This window comes from Pleurodeles waltl, chromosome 8, assembly GCF_031143425.1.
Source record: "Pleurodeles waltl isolate 20211129_DDA chromosome 8, aPleWal1.hap1.20221129, whole genome shotgun sequence".
NCBI lineage: Eukaryota > Metazoa > Chordata > Amphibia > Caudata > Salamandridae > Pleurodeles > Pleurodeles waltl.
The window spans coordinates 1,516,376,269-1,516,396,725 of NC_090447.1; the positions used below are offsets into that span (position 1 = coordinate 1,516,376,269).

At 39.9% G+C, this 20,457-nt stretch overlaps 12 non-coding genes across 12 annotated transcripts; all 12 read right to left on the minus strand.

Moving 5' to 3' along the window:
• Positions 1-421: 421 nt before the first annotated feature.
• On the minus strand, positions 422-494 carry TRNAF-GAA (transfer RNA phenylalanine (anticodon GAA)). The gene has a single exon. It is a non-coding gene; the product is annotated as a tRNA-Phe (tRNA).
• A 2,822-nt stretch (positions 495-3,316) lies between these two features.
• TRNAF-GAA (transfer RNA phenylalanine (anticodon GAA)) lies at positions 3,317-3,389 on the minus strand. The gene has a single exon. It is a non-coding gene; the product is annotated as a tRNA-Phe (tRNA).
• Positions 3,390-5,629: 2,240 nt separating this feature from the next.
• Positions 5,630-5,702, minus strand: TRNAF-GAA (transfer RNA phenylalanine (anticodon GAA)). Its single transcript has one exon. It is a non-coding gene; the product is annotated as a tRNA-Phe (tRNA).
• Positions 5,703-6,779: 1,077 nt separating this feature from the next.
• Positions 6,780-6,852, minus strand: TRNAF-GAA (transfer RNA phenylalanine (anticodon GAA)). The gene has a single exon. It is a non-coding gene; the product is annotated as a tRNA-Phe (tRNA).
• A 494-nt stretch (positions 6,853-7,346) lies between these two features.
• On the minus strand, positions 7,347-7,419 carry TRNAF-GAA (transfer RNA phenylalanine (anticodon GAA)). Its single transcript has one exon. It is a non-coding gene; the product is annotated as a tRNA-Phe (tRNA).
• Positions 7,420-9,659: 2,240 nt separating this feature from the next.
• On the minus strand, positions 9,660-9,732 carry TRNAF-GAA (transfer RNA phenylalanine (anticodon GAA)). The gene has a single exon. It is a non-coding gene; the product is annotated as a tRNA-Phe (tRNA).
• A 494-nt stretch (positions 9,733-10,226) lies between these two features.
• TRNAF-GAA (transfer RNA phenylalanine (anticodon GAA)) lies at positions 10,227-10,299 on the minus strand. Its single transcript has one exon. It is a non-coding gene; the product is annotated as a tRNA-Phe (tRNA).
• Positions 10,300-11,972: 1,673 nt separating this feature from the next.
• On the minus strand, positions 11,973-12,045 carry TRNAF-GAA (transfer RNA phenylalanine (anticodon GAA)). The gene has a single exon. It is a non-coding gene; the product is annotated as a tRNA-Phe (tRNA).
• A 1,063-nt stretch (positions 12,046-13,108) lies between these two features.
• TRNAF-GAA (transfer RNA phenylalanine (anticodon GAA)) lies at positions 13,109-13,181 on the minus strand. Its single transcript has one exon. It is a non-coding gene; the product is annotated as a tRNA-Phe (tRNA).
• Positions 13,182-15,420: 2,239 nt separating this feature from the next.
• TRNAL-GAG (transfer RNA leucine (anticodon GAG)) lies at positions 15,421-15,493 on the minus strand. Its single transcript has one exon. It is a non-coding gene; the product is annotated as a tRNA-Leu (tRNA).
• Positions 15,494-19,450: 3,957 nt separating this feature from the next.
• On the minus strand, positions 19,451-19,523 carry TRNAF-GAA (transfer RNA phenylalanine (anticodon GAA)). The gene has a single exon. It is a non-coding gene; the product is annotated as a tRNA-Phe (tRNA).
• Positions 19,524-20,017: 494 nt separating this feature from the next.
• TRNAF-GAA (transfer RNA phenylalanine (anticodon GAA)) lies at positions 20,018-20,090 on the minus strand. The gene has a single exon. It is a non-coding gene; the product is annotated as a tRNA-Phe (tRNA).
• Between the last annotated feature and the right edge of the window lie 367 nt (positions 20,091-20,457).

Below are 20,457 nucleotides of genomic sequence, written 5' to 3' on the forward strand. Positions count from 1 at the left end.
TTGATGGTACAGCTATGTCTTAAACTTCCGGTATCCTTCTGCAGCTAACTGGGTGCATTTACTCATTTACTTTTTTGGTGCGCAACCTAGGTACTTCTTTTATTCCAAACTCTGAATAGGCACACAAATGTGTGGGATGAGTAAGCAAGCTATATCATCTGACAGCTTGGTTCATGGGAAAATAGAAGATGATGCAGCCTAAGCTTTACATTAAAATCAAGATACAAACTGGAAATAATGGAAGTCAAAGCTGAAGGCAACAGAGGTGGAAGCCATTTTGAAAGGAAGATAGAACGCAAGTGCTGTGCTCTACTGATGGTATGTCGATCAGGTTATTCAAAGGTTTCATCTATGAACTAAAATGTCTACTGAAGCTGACTCCAAGAGAGAACTACACCTAATTAGCTAGGTGCTCAGTCCTTGCCGAAACCCGGGATTGAACCAGGGACCTTTAGATCTTCAGTCTAACGCTCTCCCAACTGAGCTATTTCGGCCAGTTGTCAGAGAATACCTTCCTGATGATTCTTAATCATTGTAGGCAACAAGTGGGCATCTGATCAATCACTAGGAGGGTACATCTATGTGTTAAAGTATGCTGTATCCTTCTGCAGCTAACTGGGCACAATTAGTCAATTTATTTTTTATTGCGCAAGCTAGGTATTTCTTTTTTTCTAAACGCTAAATAGGCTAGCAATCTAATACACAGAAATGTGTGGCATGAGGAAGCAAGCTATATCATCTGACACTTTGGTCCAAGGTTAGATGGAAAATGATGCAGGCTACAGTTTACCCTAAAATCGAGATAGAAACGGCAAATAATCGAAGTCAAAGCTGAAGGCAAGAGAGGTGGAAACCATTTTCAAAGGAAGATAGAAAACACGTACTGTCTTGTACTGATGGTATGTCAATTAGGTTGATGAAAGGTTTTATCAATTAAATAAAACGTCACCAGAAGCTGAATCCAAGAAAGAAACACGCCTAACAAGCTGCCTTCTGAGTCTTTGTCGAAACCCGGGATTGAACCAGGGACCTTTAGATCTTCAGTCTAACACTCTCCCAACTGAGCTATTTCGGCCAGTTATTTCACAGGTCCCTCCGTTTTCTTCTTAATCATTGTAGACAAGACATACACCTCGAAATCATTCACTTTGAGGGTACAGCTATGTCTTAAACTTCCGGTATCCTTCTGCAGCTAACTGGGTGCATTTACTCATTTACTTTTTTGGTGCGCAACCTAGGTACTTCTTTTATTCCAAACTCTGAATAGGCACACAAATGTGTGGGATGAGTAAGCAAGCTATATCATCTGACAGCTTGGTTCATGGGAAAATAGAAGATGATGCAGCCTAAGCTTTACATTAAAATCAAGATAGAAACTGGAAATAATGGAAGTCAAAGCTGAAGGCAAGAGAGGTGGAAGCCATTTTCAAAGGAAGATAGAACGCAAGTGCTGTGCTCTACTGATGGTATGTCGATCAGGTTATTGAAAGGTTTCATCTATGAACTAAAATGTCTACTGAAGCTGACTCCAAGAGAGAACTACACCTAATTAGCTAGGTGCTCACTCCTTGCCAAAACCCGGGATTGAACCAGAGACCTTTAGATCTTCAGTCTAACGCTCTCCCAACTGAGCTATTTCGGCCAGTTGTCAAAGAATACCTTCCTGATGATTCTTAATCATTGTAGGCAACAAGTGGGCATCTGATCAATCACTAGGAGGGTACATCTATGTGTTAAAGTATGTTGTATCCTTCTGCAGCTAACTGGGCACAATTAGTCAATTTATTTTTTATTGCGCAAGCTAGGTATTTCTTTTTTTCTAAACGCTAAATAGGCTAGCAATCTAATACACAGAAATGTGTGGCATGAGGAAGCAAGCTATATCATCTGACACTTTGGTCCAAGGTTAGATGGAAAATGATGCAGGCTACAGTTTACCCTAAAATCGAGATAGAAACGGGAAATAATGGAAGTCAAAGCTGAAGGCAAGAGAGGTGGAATCCATTTTCAAAGGAAGATAGAAAACACGTACTGTCTTGTACTGATGGTATGTCAATTAGGTTGATGAAAGGTTTTATTAATTAAATAAAACGTCACCGGAAGCTGACTCCAAAAAAGAAACTTGCCTGACGAACTAGCTGCTCAGTCTTTGACCAAACCAAGAATTTAACCAGGGACCCTTAGATCTAAAGTTTGACGTCCTCGCAACTGAGCTCTTTCAGCCCGTTTTTTCACAGTGCCTTCCTTATTATTATTAATCATTGTAGACAAGAAATATAAGTCGCAATCATTCACTGTGAGGGTACAGCTATGTGTTACACTTTGCTGTATCCTTCTGTAGCTAACTGGGGGCAATTACTCCTTTACTTTTTTGCTACGCGAGCTAGGTACTTCTTTTTTTCTAAACTCTGAATAGGCTACCATTCTCATAAACAGAAATGTGTGGCATGACTAAGCAAGCTATATCATCTGACAGTTTGGCTCATGGGAAAATGGAAGATGACGCCGCCTACGGTTTACATCAAAATCAAGATACAAACGGGAAATAATGGAAGTCAAAGCTGAAGGCAAGAGAGGTGGAAGCCATTTTGAAAGGAAGATAGAAAATAAGTGCTCTTTTGTACCGATGGCATGTCGATCAGGTTGATGCAAGTTTTTATCAATGAAATAAAATGTCCCTTGAGAGTGACTCCAAGAAAGAAACATGCCTAACAAGCTGAGTGCTTGGTCTTTGGCACAACCCAGGATTGAACCAAGGACCTTTTTTTATCTTTAGTCTAACATTCTCCCAACTGAGATATTTAAACCAGGTGTCATGAAAAGCTTTCCGTATCATTTTTAATCATTGTAGACAAGACACAGAAGTCTAAATCATTCACTGTGAGGGTACAGCTATGTCTTAAACTTTGCTGTATCCTTCTCCAGTTAACTGGGTGTAATTAGGGAATTCGTTTTTTATTGTGCAAGCTAGGTATTTCTTTTTTTCTAAACTCTAAATAGGCTAGCAATCTAATGCACAGAAATGTGTGGCATGAGTAAGCAAGCTATTTCATCCGACACTTTGGTTCAAGGGAAGATGGAGACTGATGCAGACTGCGGGTTACCTAAAAATCAAGACAGAAACAGTAAATAATGGAAGTCAAAGCTGAAGGCAAGAGAGGTGGAAACCATTTTCAAAGGAAGATAGAAAACACGTACTGTCTTGTACTGATGGTATGTCAATTAGGTTGATGAAAGGTTTTATCAATTAAATAAAACGTCACCAGAAGCTGAATCCAAGAAAGAAACACGCCTAACAAGCTGTCTTCTGAGTCTTTGCCGAAACCCGGGATTGAACCAGGGACCTTTAGATCTTCAGTCTAACGCTCTCCCAACTGAGCTATTTCGGCCACTTATTGCGCAGGTCCCTCCGTATTTTTCTTAATCATTGTAGACAAGACATACACCCCGAAATCATTCACTTTGAGGGTACAGCTATGTCTTAAACTTCCGGTATCCTTCTGCAGCTAACTGGGTGCAATTACTCATTTACTTTTTTGGTGCGCAACCTAGGTACTTCTTTTATTCCAAACTCTGAATAGGCACACAAATGTGTGGGATGAGTAAGCAAGCTATATCATCTGACAGCTTGGTTCATGGGAAAATGGAAGATGATGCAGCCTAAGGTTTACATTAAAATCAAGATAGAAACTGGAAATAATGGAAGTCAAAGCTGAAGGCAAGAGAGGTGGAAGCCATTTTGAAAGGAAGATAGAACGCAAGTGCTGTGCTCTACTGATGGTATGTTGAACAGGTTATTAAAAGGTTTCATCTATGAACTAAAATGTCTACTGAAGCTGACTCCAAGAGAGAACTACACCTAATTAGCTAGGTGCTCAGTCCTTGCCAAAACCCGGGATTGAACCAGAGAGCTTTAGATCTTCAGTTTAACGCTCTCCCAAATGAGCTATTTCGGCCAGTTGTCAGAGAATACCTTCCTGATGATTCTTAATCATTGCAGGCAACAAGTGGGCATCTGATCAATCACTAGGAGGGTACATCTATGTGTTAAAGTATGCTGTATCCTTCTGCAGCTAACTGGGCACAATTAGTCAATTTATTTTTTATTGCGCAAGCTAGGTATTTCTTTTTTTATAAACGCTAAATAGGCTAGCAATCTAATACACAGAAATGTGTGGCATGAGGAAGCAAGCTATATCATCTGACACTTTGGTCCAAGGTTAGATGGAAAATGATGCAGGCTACAGTTTACCCTAAAATCGAGATAGAAACGGCAAATAATGGAAGTCAAAGCTGAAGGCAAGAGAGGTGGAATCCATTTTCAAAGGAAGATAGAAAACACGTACTGTCTTGTACTGATGGTATGTCAATTAGGTTGATGAAAGGTTTTATTAATTAAATAAAACGTCACCGGAAGCTGACTCCAAAAAAGAAACTTGCATGACGAACTAGCTGCTCAGTCTTTGACCAAACCAAGGCTTTAACCAGGGACCCTTAGATCTAAAGTTTGACGTCCTCGCAACTGAGCTCTTTCAGCCCGTTTTTTCACAGTGCCTTCCTTATTATTGTTAATCATTGTAGACAAGAAATATAAGTCGCAATCATTCACTGTGAGGGTACAGCTATGTGTTACACTTTGCTGTATCCTTCTGTAGCTAACTGGGGGCAATTACTCCTTTACTTTTTTGCTACGCGAGCTAGGTACTTCTTTTTTTCTAAACTCTGAATAGGCTACCACTCTCATAAACAGAAATGTGTGGCATGACTAAGCAAGCTATATCATCTGACAGTTTGGCTCATGGGAAAATGGAAGATGACGCCGCCTACGGTTTACATCAAAATCAAGATTCAAACGGGAAATAATGGAAGTCAAAGCTGAAGGCAAGAGAGGTGGAAGCCATTTTGAAAGGAAGATAGAAAATAAGTGCTCTTTTGTACCGATGGCATGTCGATCAGGTTGATGCAAGTTTTTATCAATGAAATAAAATGTCACTTGAGAGTGACTCCAAGAAAGAAACATGCCTAACAAGCTGAGTGCTTGGTCTTTGGCACAACCCAGGATTGAACCAAGGACCTTTTTTATCTTTAGTCTAACATTCTCCCAACTGAGATATTTTAGCCAGGTGTCATGAAAACCTTTCAGTATCATTTTTAATCATTGTAGACAAGACACAGAAGTCTAAATCATTCACTGTGAGGGTTCAGCTATGTCTTAAACTTTGCTGTATCCTTCTCCAGTTAACTGGGTGTAATTAGGGAATTCGTTTTTTATTGTGCAAGCTAGGTATTTCTTTTTTTCTAAACTCTAAATAGGCTAGCAATCTAATGCACAGAAATGTGTGGCATGAGTAAGCAAGCTATTTCATCCGACACTTTGGTTCAAGGGAAGATGGAGACTGATGCAGACTGCGGGTTACCTAAAAATCAAGATAGAAACAGTAAATAATGGAAGTCAAAGCTGAAGGCAAGAGAGGTGGAATCCATTTTGAAAGGAAGATAGAAAACAAGTACTGTCTTGTACTGATGGTATGTCAATTAGGTTGATGAAAGGTTTTATCAATTAAATAAAACGTCACCAGAAGCTGAATCCAAGAAAGAAACACGCCTAAAAAGCTGTCTTCTGAGTCTTTGCCGAAACCCGGGATTGAACCAGGGACCTTTAGATCTTCAGTCTAACGCTCTCCCAACTGAGCTATTTCGGCCAGTTATTTCACAGGTCCCTCCGTTTTCTTCTTAATCATTGTAGACAAGACATACACCTCGAAATCATTCACTTTGAGGGTACAGCTATGTCTTAAACTTCCGGTATCCTTCTGCAGCTAACTGGGTGAAATTACTCATTTACTTTTTTGGTGCGCAACCTAGGTACTTTTTTTTTATTCCAAACTCTGAATAGGCACACAAATGTGTGGGATGAGTAAGCAAGCTATATCATCTGACAGCTTGGTTCATGGGAAAATGGAAGATGATGCAGCCTAAGCTTTACATTAAAATCAAGATAGAAACTGGAAATAATGGAAGTCAAAGCTGAAGGCAAGAGAGGTGGAAGCCATTTTGAAAGGAAGATAGAACGCAAGTGCTGTGCTCTACTGATGGTATGTCGATCAGGTTATTAAAAGGTTTCATCTATGAACTAAAATGTCTACTGAAGCTGACTCCAAGAGAGAACTACACCTAATTAGCTAGGTGCTCAGTCCTTGCCGAAACCCGCGATTGAACCAGGGACCTTTAGATCTTCAGTCTAACGCTCTCCCAACTGAGCTATTTCGGCCAGTTGTCAGAGAATACCTTCCTGATGATTCTTAATCATTGTAGGCAACAAGTGGGCATCTGATCAATCACTAGGAGGGTACATCTATGTGTTAAAGTATGCTGTATCCTTCTGCAGCTAACTGGGCACAATTAGTCAATTTATTTTTTATTGCGCAAGCTAGGTATTTCTTTTTTTCTAAACGCTAAATAGGCTAGCAATCTAATACACAGAAATGTGTGGCATGAGGAAGCAAGCTATATCATCTGACACTTTGGTCCAAGGTTAGATGGAAAATGATGCAGGCTACAGTTTACCCTAAAATCAAGACAGAAACAGTAAATAATGGAAGTCAAAGCTGAAGGCAAGAGAGGTGGAATCCATTTTGAAAGGAAGATAGAAAACAAGTACTGTCTTGTACTGATGGTATGTCAATTAGGTTGATGAAAGATTTTATCAATTAAATAAAATGTCACCAGAAGCTGAATCCAAGAAAGAAACACGCCTAACAAGCTGCCTTCTGAGTCTTTGCCGAAACCCGGGATTGAACCAGGGACCTTTAGATCTTCAGTCTAACGCTCTCCCAACTGAGCTATTTCGGCCACTTATTGCGCAGGTCCCTCCGTATTTTTCTTAATCATTGTAGACAAGACATACACCCCGAAATCATTCACTTTGAGGGTACAGCTATGTCTTAAACTTCCGGTATCCTTCTGCAGCTAACTGGGTGCAATTACTCATTTACTTTTTTGGTGCGCAACCTAGGTACTTCTTTTATTCCAAACTCTGAATAGGCACACAAATGTGTGGGATGAGTAAGCAAGCTATATCATCTGACAGCTTGGTTCATGGGAAAATGGAAGATGATGCAGCCTAAGCTTTAAATTAAAATCAAGATAGAAACTGGAAATAATGGAAGTCAAAGCTGAAGGCAACAGAGGTGGAAGCCATTTTGAAAGGAAGATAGAACGCAAGTGCTGTGCTCTACTGATGGTATGTTGATCAGGTTATTAAAAGGTTTCATCTATGAACTAAAATGTCTACTGAAGCTGACTCCAAGAGAGAACTACACCTAATTAGCTAGGTGCTCAGTCCTTGCCAAAACCCGGGATTGAACCAGGGACCTTTAGATCTTCAATCTAACGCTCTCCCAACTGAGCTATTTCGGCCACTTATTTCACAGGTCCCTCCGTATTCTTCTTAATCATTGTAGACAAGACATACACCTCGAAATCATTCACTTTGAGGGTACAGCTATGTCTTAAACTTCCGGTATCCTTCTGCAGCTAACTGGGTGCAATTACTCATTTACTTTTTTGGTGCGCAACCTAGGTACTTCTTTTATTCCAAACTCTGAATAGGCACACAAATGTGTGGGATGAGTAAGCAAGCTATATCATCTGACAGCTTGGTTCATGGGAAAATGTAAGATGATGCAGCCTAAGGTTTACATTAAAATCAAGATAGAAACTGGAAATAATGGAAGTCAAAGCTGAAGGCAAGAGAGGTGGAAGCCATTTTGAAAGGAAGATAGAACGCAAGTGCTGTGCTCTACTGATGGTATGTCGAACAGGTTATTAAAAGGTTTCATCTATGAACTAAAATGTCTACTGAAGCTGACTCCAAGAGAGAACTACACCTAATTAGCTAGGTGCTCAGTCCTTGCCAAAACCCGGGATTGAACCAGAGAGCTTTAGATCTTCAGTTTAACGCTCTCCCAAATGAGCTATTTCGGCCAGTTGTCAGAGAATACCTTCCTGATGATTCTTAATCATTGCAGGCAACAAGTGGGCATCTGATCAATCACTAGGAGGGTACATCTATGTGTTAAAGTATGCTGTATCCTTCTGCAGCTAACTGGGCACAATTAGTCAATTTATTTTTTATTGCGCAAGCTAGGTATTTCTTTTTTTCTAAACGCTAAATAGGCTAGCAATCTAATACACAGAAATGTGTGGCATGAGGAAGCAAGCTATATCATCTGACACTTTGGTCCAAGGTTAGATGGAAAATGATGCAGGCTACAGTTTACCCTAAAATCGAGATAGAAACGGCAAATAATGGAAGTCAAAGCTGAAGGCAAGAGAGGTGGAATCCATTTTCAAAGAAAGATAGAAAACACGTACTGTCTTGTACTGATGGTATGTCAATTAGGTTGATGAAAGGTTTTATTAATTAAATAAAACGTCACCGGAAGCTGACTCCAAAAAAGAAACTTGCCTGACGAACTAGCTGCTCAGTCTTTGACCAAACCAAGGATTTAACCAGGGACCCTTAGATCTAAAGTTTGACGTCCTCGCAACTGAGCTCTTTCAGCCCGTTTTTTCACAGTGCCTTCCTTATTATTGTTAATCATTGTAGACAAGAAATATAAGTCGCAATCATTCACTGTGAGGGTACAGCTATGTGTTACACTTTGCTGTATCCTTCTGTAGCTAACTGGGGGCAATTACTCCTTTACTTTTTTGCTACGCGAGGTAGGTACTTCTTTTTTTCTAAACTCTGAATAGGCTACCACTCTCATAAACAGAAATGTGTGGCATGACCAAGCAAGCTATATCATCTGACAGTTTGGCTCATGGGAAAATGGAAGATGACGCCGGCTAGGGTTTACATTAAAATCAAGATAGAAACGGGAAATAATGGAAGTCAAAGCTGAAGGCAAGAGAGGTGGAAGCCATTTTGAAAGGAAGATAGAAAATAAGTTATCTTTTGTACCGATGGCATGTCGATCAGGTTGATGCAAGTTTTTATCAATGAAATAAAATGTCACTTGAGAGTGACTCCAAGAAAGAAACATGCCTAACAAGCTGAGTGCTTGGTCTTTGGCACAACCCAGGATTGAACCAAGGACCTTTTTTATCTTTAGTCTAACATTATCCTAACTGAGATATTTTAGCCAGGTGTCATGAAAAGCTTTCCGTATCATTTTTAATCATTGTAGACAAGACACAGAAGTCTAAATCATTCACTGTGAGGGTACAGCTATGTCTTAAACTTTGTTGTATCCTTCTCCAGTTAACTGGGTGTAATTAGGGAATTTGTTTTTTATTCTGCAAGCTAGGTATTTCTTTTTTTCTAAACTCTAAATAGGCTAGCAATCTAATGCACAGAAATGTGTGGCATGAGTAAGCAAGCTATTTCATCCGACACTTTGGTTCAAGGGAAGATGGAGACTGATGCAGACTGCGGGTTACCTAAAAATCAAGATAGAAACAGTAAATAATGGAAGTCAAAGCTGAAGGCAAGAGAGGTGGAATCCATTTTGAAAGGAAGATAGAAAACAAGTACTGTCTTGTACTGATGGTATGTCAATTAGGTTGATGAAAGGTTTTATCAATTAAATAAAACGTCACCTGAAGCTGAATCCAAGAAAGAAACACGCCTAAAAAGCTGTCTTCTGAGTCTTTGCCGAAACCCGGGATTGAACCAGGGACCTTTAGATCTTCAGTCTAACGCTCTCCCAACTGAGCTATTTCGGCCAGTTATTTCACAGCTCCCTCCGTTTTCTTCTTAATCATTGTAGACAAGACATACACCTCCAAATCATTCACTTTGATGGTACAGCTATGTCTTAAACTTCCGGTATCCTTCTGCAGCTAACTGGGTGCATTTACTCATTTACTTTTTTGGTGCGCAACCTAGGTACTTCTTTTATTCCAAACTCTGAATAGGCACACAAATGTGTGGGATGAGTAAGCAAGCTATATCATCTGACAGCTTGGTTCATGGGAAAATAGAAGATGATGCAGCCTAAGCTTTACATTAAAATCAAGATACAAACTGGAAATAATGGAAGTCAAAGCTGAAGGCAACAGAGGTGGAAGCCATTTTGAAAGGAAGATAGAACGCAAGTGCTGTGCTCTACTGATGGTATGTCGATCAGGTTATTGAAAGGTTTCATCTATGAACTAAAATGTCTACTGAAGCTGACTCCAAGAGAGAACTACACCTAATTAGCTAGGTGCTCAGTCCTTGCCGAAACCCGGGATTGAACCAGGGACCTTTAGATCTTCAGTCTAACGCTCTCCCAACTGAGCTATTTCGGCCAGTTGTCAGAGAATACCTTCCTGATGATTCTTAATCATTGTAGGCAACAAGTGGGCATCTGATCAATCACTAGGAGGGTACATCTATGTGTTAAAGTATGCTGTATCCTTCTGCAGCTAACTGGGCACAATTAGTCAATTTATTTTTTATTGCGCAAGCTAGGTATTTCTTTTTTTCTAAACGCTAAATAGGCTAGCAATCTAATACACAGAAATGTGTGGCATGAGGAAGCAAGCTATATCATCTGACACTTTGGTCCAAGGTTAGATGGAAAATGATGCAGGCTACAGTTTACCCTAAAATCGAGATAGAAACGGCAAATAATGGAAGTCAAAGCTGAAGGCAAGAGAGGTGGAATCCATTTTCAAAGGAAGATAGAAAACACGTACTGTCTTGTACTGATGGTATGTCAATTAGGTTGATGAAAGGTTTTATTAATTAAATAAAACGTCACCGGAAGCTGACTCCAAAAAAGAAACTTGCCTGACGAACTAGCTGCTCAGTCTTTGACCAAACCAAGGATTTAACCAGGGACCCTTAGATCTAAAGTTTGACGTCCTCGCAACTGAGCTCTTTCAGCCCGTTTTTTCACAGTGCCTTCCTTATTATTGTTAATCATTGTAGACAAGAAATATAAGTCGCAATCATTCACTGTGAGGGTACAGCTATGTGTTACACTTTGCTGTATCCTTCTGTAGCTAACTGGGGGCAATTACTCCTTTACTTTTTTGCTACGCGAGCTAGGTACTTCTTTTTTTCTAAACTCTGAATAGGCTACCACTCTCATAAACAGAAATGTGTGGCATGACTAAGCAAGCTATATCATCTGACAGTTTGGCTCATGGGAAAATGGAAGATGACGCCGGCTACGGTTTACATTAAAATCAAGATAGAAACGGGAAATAATGGAAGTCAAAGCTGAAGGCAAGAGAGGTGGAAGCCATTTTGAAAGGAAGATAGAAAATAATTGCTCTTTTGTACCGATGGCATGTCGATCAGGTTGATGCAAGTTTTTATCAATGAAATAAAATGTCACTTGAGAGTGACTCCAAGAAAGAAACATGCCTAACAAGCTGAGTGCTTGGTCTTTGGCACAACCCAGGATTGAACCAAGGACCTTTTTTATCTTTAGTCTAACATTCTCCCAACTGAGATATTTAAACCAGGTGTCATGAAAAGCTTTCCGTATCATTTTTAATCATTGTAGACAAGACACAGAAGTCTAAATCATTCACTGTGAGGGTACAGCTATGTCTTAAACTTTGCTGTATCCTTCTCCAGTTAACTGGGTGTAATTAGGGAATTCGTTTTTTATTGTGCAAGCTAGGTATTTCTTTTTTTCTAAACTCTAAATAGGCTAGCAATCTAATGCACAGAAATGTGTGGCATGAGTAAGCAAGCTATTTCATCCGACACTTTGGTTCAAGGGAAGATGGAGACTGATGCAGACTGCGGGTTACCTAAAAATCAAGATAGAAACAGTAAATAATGGAAGTCAAAGCTGAAGGCAAGAGAGGTGGAATCCATTTTGAAAGGAAGATAGAAAACAAGTACTGTCTTGTACTGATGGTATGTCAATTAGGTTGATGAAAGGTTTTATCAATTAAATAAAACATCACCAGAAGCTGAATCCAAGAAAGAGACACGCCTAACAAGCTGCCTTCTGAGTCTTTGCCGAAACCCGGGATTGAACCAGGGACCTTTAGATCTTCAGTCTAACGCTCTCCCAACTGAGCTATTTCGGCCAGTTATTTCACAGGTCCCTCTGTATTCTTCTTAATCATTGTAGACAAGACATACACCTCGAAATCATTCACTTTGAGGGTACAGCTATGTCTTAAACTTCCGGTATCCTTCTGCAGCTAACTGGGTGAAATTACTCATTTACTTTTTTGGTGCGCAACCTAGGTACTTTTTTTTTATTCCAAACTCTGAATAGGCACACAAATGTGTGGGATGAGTAAGCAAGCTATATCATCTGACAGCTTGGTTCATGGGAAAATGGAAGATGATGCAGCCTAAGCTTTACATTAAAATCAAGATAGAAACTGGAAATAATGGAAGTCAAAGCTGAAGGCAGGAGAGGTGGAAGCCATTTTGAAAGGAAGATAGAACGCAAGTGCTGTGCTCTACTGATGGTATGTCGATCAGGTTATTAAAAGGTTTCATCTATGAACTAAAATGTCTACTGAAGCTGACTCCAAGAGAGAACTACACCTAATTAGCTAGGTGCTCAGTCCTTGCCGAAACCCGCGATTGAACCAGGGACCTTTAGATCTTCAGTCTAACGCTCTCCCAACTGAGCTATTTCGGCCACTTATTGCGCAGGTCCCTCCGTATTTTTCTTAATCATTGTAGACAAGACATACACCCCGAAATCATTCACTTTGAGGGTACAGCTATGTCTTAAACTTCCGGTATCCTTCTGCAGCTAACTGGGTGCAATTACTCATTTACTTTTTTGGTGCGCAACCTAGGTACTTCTTTTATTCCAAACTCTGAATAGGCACACAAATGTGTGGGATGAGTAAGCAAGCTATATCATCTGACAGCTTGGTTCATGGGAAAATGGAAGATGATGCAGCCTAAGCTTTAAATTAAAATCAAGATAGAAACTGGAAATAATGGAAGTCAAAGCTGAAGGCAACAGAGGTGGAAGCCATTTTGAAAGGAAGATAGAACGCAAGTGCTGTGCTCTACTGATGGTATGTTGATCAGGTTATTAAAAGGTTTCATCTATGAACTAAAATGTCTACTGAAGCTGACTCCAAGAGAGAACTACACCTAATTAGCTAGGTGCTCAGTCCTTGCCAAAACCCGGGATTGAACCAGGGACCTTTAGATCTTCAATCTAACGCTCTCCCAACTGAGCTATTTCGGCCACTTATTTCACAGGTCCCTCCGTATTCTTCTTAATCATTGTAGACAAGACATACACCTCGAAATCATTCACTTTGAGGGTACAGCTATGTCTTAAACTTCCGGTATCCTTCTGCAGCTAACTGGGTGCAATTACTCATTTACTTTTTTGGTGCACAACCTAGGTACTTCTTTTATTCCAAACTCTGAATAGGCACACAAATGTGTGGGATGAGTAAGCAAGCTATATCATCTGACAGCTTGGTTCATGGGAAAATGTAAGATGATGCAGCCTAAGGTTTACATTAAAATCAAGATAGAAACTGGAAATAATGGAAGTCAAAGCTGAAGGCAAGAGAGGTGGAAGCCATTTTGAAAGGAAGATAGAACGCAAGTGCTGTGCTCTACTGATGGTATGTCGAACAGGTTATTAAAAGGTTTCATCTATGAACTAAAATGTCTACTGAAGCTGACTCCAAGAGAGAACTACACCTAATTAGCTAGGTGCTCAGTCCTTGCCAAAACCCGGGATTGAACCAGAGAGCTTTAGATCTTCAGTTTAACGCTCTCCCAAATGAGCTATTTCGGCCAGTTGTCAGAGAATACCTTCCTGATGATTCTTAATCATTGCAGGCAACAAGTGGGCATCTGATCAATCACTAGGAGGGTACATCTATGTGTTAAAGTATGCTGTATCCTTCTGCAGCTAACTGGGCACAATTAGTCAATTTATTTTTTATTGCGCAAGCTAGGTATTTCTTTTTTTCTAAACGCTAAATAGGCTAGCAATCTAATACACAGAAATGTGTGGCATGAGGAAGCAAGCTATATCATCTGACACTTTGGTCCAAGGTTAGATGGAAAATGATGCAGGCTACAGTTTACCCTAAAATCGAGATAGAAACGGCAAATAATGAAAGTCAAAGCTGAAGGCAAGAGAGGTGGAATCCATTTTCAAAGAAAGATAGAAAACACGTACTGTCTTGTACTGATGGTATGTCAATTAGGTTGATGAAAGGTTTTATTAATTAAATAAAACGTCACCGGAAGCTGACTCCAAAAAAGAAACTTGCCTGACGAACTAGCTGCTCAGTCTTTGACCAAACCAAGGATTTAACCAGGAACCCTTAGATCTAAAGTTTGACGTCCTCGCAACTGAGCTCTTTCAGCCCGTTTTTTCACAGTGCCTTCTTTATTATTGTTAATCATTGTAGACAAGAAATATAAGTCGCAATCATTCACTGTGAGGGTACAGCTATGTGTTACACTTTGCTGTATCCTTCTGTAGCTAACTGGGGGCAATTACTCCTTTACTTTTTTGCTACGCGAGGTAGGTACTTCTTTTTTTCTAAACTCTGAATAGGCTACCACTCTCATAAACAGAAATGTGTGGCATGACCAAGCAAGCTATATCATCTGACAGTTTGGCTCATGGGAAAATGGAAGATGACGCCGGCTACGGTTTACATTAAAATCAAGATAGAAACGGGAAATAATGGAAGTCAAAGCTGAAGGCAAGAGAGGTGGAAGCCATTTTGAAAGGAAGATAGAAAATAAGTTCTCTTTTGTACTGATGGCATGTCGATCAGGTTGATGCAAGTTTTTATCAATGAAATAAAATGTCACTTGAGAGTGACTCCAAGAAAGAAACATGCCTAACAAGCTGAGTGCTTGGTCTTTGGCACAACCCAGGATTGAACCAAGGACCTTTTTTATCTTTAGTCTAACATTCTCCCAACTGAGATATTTTAGCCAGGTGTCATGAAAACCTTTCAGTATCATTTTTAATCATTGTAGACAAGACACAGAAGTCTAAATCATTCACTGTGAGGGTTCAGCTATGTCTTAAACTTTGCTGTATCCTTCTCCAGTTAACTGGGTGTAATTAGGGAATTCGTTTTTTATTGTGCAAGCTAGGTATTTCTTTTTTTCTAAACTCTAAATAGGCTAGCAATCTAATGCACAGAAATGTGTGGCATGAGTAAGCAAGCTATTTCATCCGACACTTTGGTTCAAGGGAAGATGGAGACTGATGCAGACTGCGGGTTACCTAAAAATCAAGATAGAAACAGTAAATAATGGAAGTCAAAGCTGAAGGCAAGAGAGGTGGAATCCATTTTGAAAGGAAGATAGAAAACAAGTACTGTCTTGTACTGATGGTATGTCAATTAGGTTGATGAAAGGTTTTATCAATTAAATAAAACATCACCAGAAGCTGAATCCAAGAAAGAAACACACCTAACAAGCTGTCTTCTGAGTTTTGCCGAAACCCGGGATTGAACCAGGGACCTTTAGATCCTCAGTCTAACGCTCTCCCAACTGAGCTATTTCGGCCAGTTATTTCACAGGTCCCTCTGTATTCTTCTTAATCATTGTAGACAAGACATACACCTCGAAATCATTCACTTTGAGGGTACAGCTATGTCTTAAACTTCCGGTATCCTTCTGCAGCTAACTGGGTGAAATTACTCATTTACTTTTTTGGTGCGCAACCTAGGTACTTTTTTTTTATTCCAAACTCTGAATAGGCACACAAATGTGTGGGATGAGTAAGCAAGCTATATCATCTGACAGCTTGGTTCATGGGAAAATGGAAGATGATGCAGCCTAAGCTTTACATTAAAATCAAGATAGAAACTGGAAATAATGGAAGTCAAAGCTGAAGGCAAGAGAGGTGGAAGCCATTTTGAAAGGAAGATAGAACGCAAGTGCTGTGCTCTACTGATGGTATGTCGATCAGGTTATTAAAAGGTTTCATCTATGAACTAAAATGTCTACTGAAGCTGACTCCAAGAGAGAACTACACCTAATTAGCTAGGTGCTCAGTCCTTGCCGAAACCCGCGATTGAACCAGGGACCTTTAGATCTTCAGTCTAACGCTCTCCCAACTGAGCTATTTCGGCCAGTTGTCAGAGAATACCTTCCTGATGATTCTTAATCATTGTAGGCAACAAGTGGGCATCTGATCAATCACTAGGAGGGTACATCTATGTGTTAAAGTATGCTGTATCCTTCTGCAGCTAACTGGGCACAATTAGTCAATTTATTTTTTATTGCGCAAGCTAGGTATTTCTTTTTTTCTAAACGCTAAATAGGCTAGCAATCTAATACTCAGAAATGTGTGGCATGAGGAAGCAAGCTATATCATCTGACACTTTGGTCCAAGGTTAGATGGAAAATGATGCAGGCTACAGTTTACCCTAAAATCGAGATAGAAACGGCAAATAATGGAAGTCAAAGCTGAAGGCAAGAGAGGTGGAAGCCATTTTGAAAAGAAGTTAGAAAACAAGTACTGTCTTGTACTGATGGTATGTCAATTAGGTTGATGAAAGGTTTTATTAATTAAATAAAACGTCCCCGGAAGCTGACTCCAAGAAAGAAACACGCCTAACAAGCTGCCTTCTGAGTCTTTGCCGAAACCCGGGATTGAACCAGGGAGCTTTAGATCTTCAGTCTAACGCTCTCCCAACTGAGCTATTTCGGCCACTTATTGCGCAGGTCCCTCCGTATTTTTCTTAATCATTGTAGACAAGACATACACCCCGAAATCATTCACTTTGAGGGTACAGCTATGTCTTAAACTTCCGGTATCCTTCTGCAGCTAACTGGGTGCAATTACTCATTTACTTTTTTGGTGCGCAACCTAGGTACTTCTTTTATTCCAAACTCTGAATAGGCACACAAATGTGTGGGATGAGTAAGCAAGCTATATCATCTGACAGCTTGGTTCATGGGAAAATGGAAGATGATGCAGCCTAAGCTTTAAATTAAAATCAAGATAGAAACTGGAAATAATGGAAGTCAAAGCTGAAGGCAACAGAGGTGGAAGCCATTTTGAAAGGAAGATAGAACGCAAGTGCTGTGCTCTACTGATGGTATGTTGATCAGGTTATTAAAAGGTTTCATCTATGAACTAAAATGTCTACTGAAGCTGACTCCAAGAGAGAACTACACCTAATTAGCTAGGTGCTCAGTCCTTGCCAAAACCCGGGATTGAACCAGGGACCTTTAGATCTTCAATCTAACGCTCTCCCAACTGAGCTATTTCGTCCACTTATTTCACAGGTCCCTCCGTATTCTTCTTAATCATTGTAGACAAGACATACACCTCGAAATCATTCACTTTGAGGGTACAGCTATGTCTTAAACTTCCGGTATCCTTCTGCAGCTAACTGGGTGCAATTACTCATTTACTTTTTTGGTGCGCAACCTAGGTACTTCTTTTATTCCAAACTCTGAATAGGCACACAAATGTGTGGGATGAGTAAGCAAGCTATATCATCTGACAGCTTGGTTCATGGGAAAATGTAAGATGATGCAGCCTAAGGTTTACATTAAAATCAAGATAGAAACTGGAAATAATGGAAGTCAAAGCTGAAGGCAAGAGAGGTGGAAGCCATTTTGAAAGGAAGATAGAACGCAAGTGCTGTGCTCTACTGATGGTATGTCGAACAGGTTATTAAAAGGTTTCATCTATGAACTAAAATGTCTACTGAAGCTGACTCCAAGAGAGAACTACACCTAATTAGCTAGGTGCTCAGTCCTTGCCAAAACCCGGGATTGAACCAGAGAGCTTTAGATCTTCAGTTTAACGCTCTCCCAAATGACCTATTTCGGCCAGTTGTCAGAGAATACCTTCCTGATGATTCTTAATCATTGCAGGCAACAAGTGGGCGTCTGATCAATCACTAGGAGGGTACATATATGTGTTAAAGTATGCTGTATCCTTCTGCAGCTAACTGGGCACAATTAGTCAATTTATTTTTTATTGCGCAAGCTAGGTATTTCTTTTTTTCTAAACGCTAAATAGGCTAGCAATCTAATACACAGAAATGTGTGGCATGAGGAAGCAAGCTATATCATCTGACACTTTGGTCCAAGGTTAGATGGAAAATGATGCAGGCTACAGTTTACCCTAAAATCGAGATAGAAACGGCAAATAATGGAAGTCAAAGCTGAAGGCAAGAGAGGTGGAATCCATTTTCAAAGAAAGATAGAAAACACGTACTGTCTTGTACTGATGGTATGTCAATTAGGTTGATGAAAGGTTTTATTAATTAAATAAAACGTCACCGGAAGCTGACTCCAAAAAAGAAACTTGCCTGACGAACTAGCTGCTCAGTCTTTGACCAAACCAAGGATTTAACCAGGGACCCTTAGATCTAAAGTTTGACGTCCTCGCAACTGAGCTCTTTCAGCCCGTTTTTTCACAGTGCCTTCCTTATTATTGTTAATCATTGTAGACAAGAAATATAAGTCGCAATCATTCACTGTGAGGGTACAGCTATGTGTTACACTTTGCTGTATCCTTCTGTAGCTAACTGGGGGCAATTACTCCTTTACTTTTTTGCTACGCGAGGTAGGTACTTCTTTTTTTCTAAACTCTGAATAGGCTACCACTCTCATAAACAGAAATGTGTGGCATGACCAAGCAAGCTATATCATCTGACAGTTTGGCTCATGGGAAAATGGAAGATGACGCCGGCTAGGGTTTACATTAAAATCAAGATAGAAACGGGAAATAATGGAAGTCAAAGCTGAAGGCAAGAGAGGTGGAAGCCATTTTGAAAGGAAGATAGAAAATAAGTTCTCTTTTGTACCGATGGCATGTCGATCAGGTTGATGCAAGTTTTTATCAATGAAATAAAATGTCACTTGAGAGTGACTCCAAGAAAGAAACATGCCTAACAAGCTGAGTGCTTGGTCTTTGGCACAACCCAGGATTGAACCAAGGACCTTTTTTATCTTTAGTCTAACATTATCCTAACTGAGATATTTTAGCCAGGTGTCATGAAAAGCTTTCCGTATCATTTTTAATCATTGTAGACAAGACACAGAAGTCTAAATCATTCACTGTGAGGGTACAGCTATGTCTTAAACTTTGTTGTATCCTTCTCCAGTTAATAGGGTGTAATTAGGGAATTTGTTTTTTATTCTGCAAGCTAGGTATTTCTTTTTTTCTAAACTCTAAATAGGCTAGCAATCTAATGCACAGAAATGTGTGGCATGAGTAAGCAAGCTATTTCATCCGACACTTTGGTTCAAGGGAAGATGGAGACTGATGCAGACTGCGGGTTACCTAAAAATCAAGATAGAAACAGTAAATAATGGAAGTCAAAGCTGAAGGCAAGAGAGGTGGAATCCATTTTGAAAGGAAGATAGAAAACAAGTACTGTCTTGTACTGATGGTATGTCAATTAGGTTGATGAAAGGTTTTATCAATTAAATAAAACGTCACCAGAAGCTGAATCCAAGAAAGAAACACGCCTAAAAGGCTGTCTTCTGAGTCTTTGCCGAAACCCGGGATTGAACCAGGGACCTTTAGATCTTCAGTCTAACGCTCTCCCAACTGAGCTATTTCGGCCAGTTATTTCTCAGCTCCCTCCGTTTTCTTCTTAATCATTGTAGACAAGACATACACCTCCAAATCATTCACTTTGATGGTACAGCTATGTCTTAAACTTCCGGTATCCTTCTGCAGCTAACTGGGTGCATTTACTCATTTACTTTTTTGGTGCGCAACCTAGGTACTTCTTTTATTCCAAACTCTGAATAGGCACACAAATGTGTGGGATGAGTAAGCAAGCTATATCATCTGACAGCTTGGTTCATGGGAAAATAGAAGATGATGCAGCCTAAGCTTTACATTAAAATCAAGATACAAACTGGAAATAATGGAAGTCAAAGCTGAAGGCAAGAGAGGTGGAAGCCATTTTGAAAGGAAGATAGAACGCAAGTGCTGTGCTCTACTGATGGTATGTCGATCAGGTTATTGAAAGGTTTCATCTATGAACTAAAATGTCTACTGAAGCTGACTCCAAGAGAGAACTACACCTAATTAGCTAGGTGCTCAGTCCTTGCCGAAACCCGGGATCGAACCAGGGACCTTTAGATCTTCAGTCTAACGCTCTCCCAACTGAGCTATTTCGGCCAGTTGTCAGAGAATACCTTCCTGATGATTCTTAATCATTGTAGGCAACAAGTGGGCATCTGATCAATCACTAGGAGGGTACATCTATGTGTTAAAGTATGCTGTATCCTTCTGCAGCTAACTGGGCACAATTAGTCAATTTATTTTTTATTGCGCAAGCTAGGTATTTCTTTTTTTCTAAACGCTAAATAGGCTAGCAATCTAATACACAGAAATGTGTGGCATGAGGAAGCAAGCTATATCATCTGACACTTTGGTCCAAGGTTAGATGGAAAATGATGCAGGCTACAGTTTACCCTAAAATCGAGATAGAAACGGCAAATAATGGAAGTCAAAGCTGAAGGCAAGAGAGGTGGAAACCATTTTC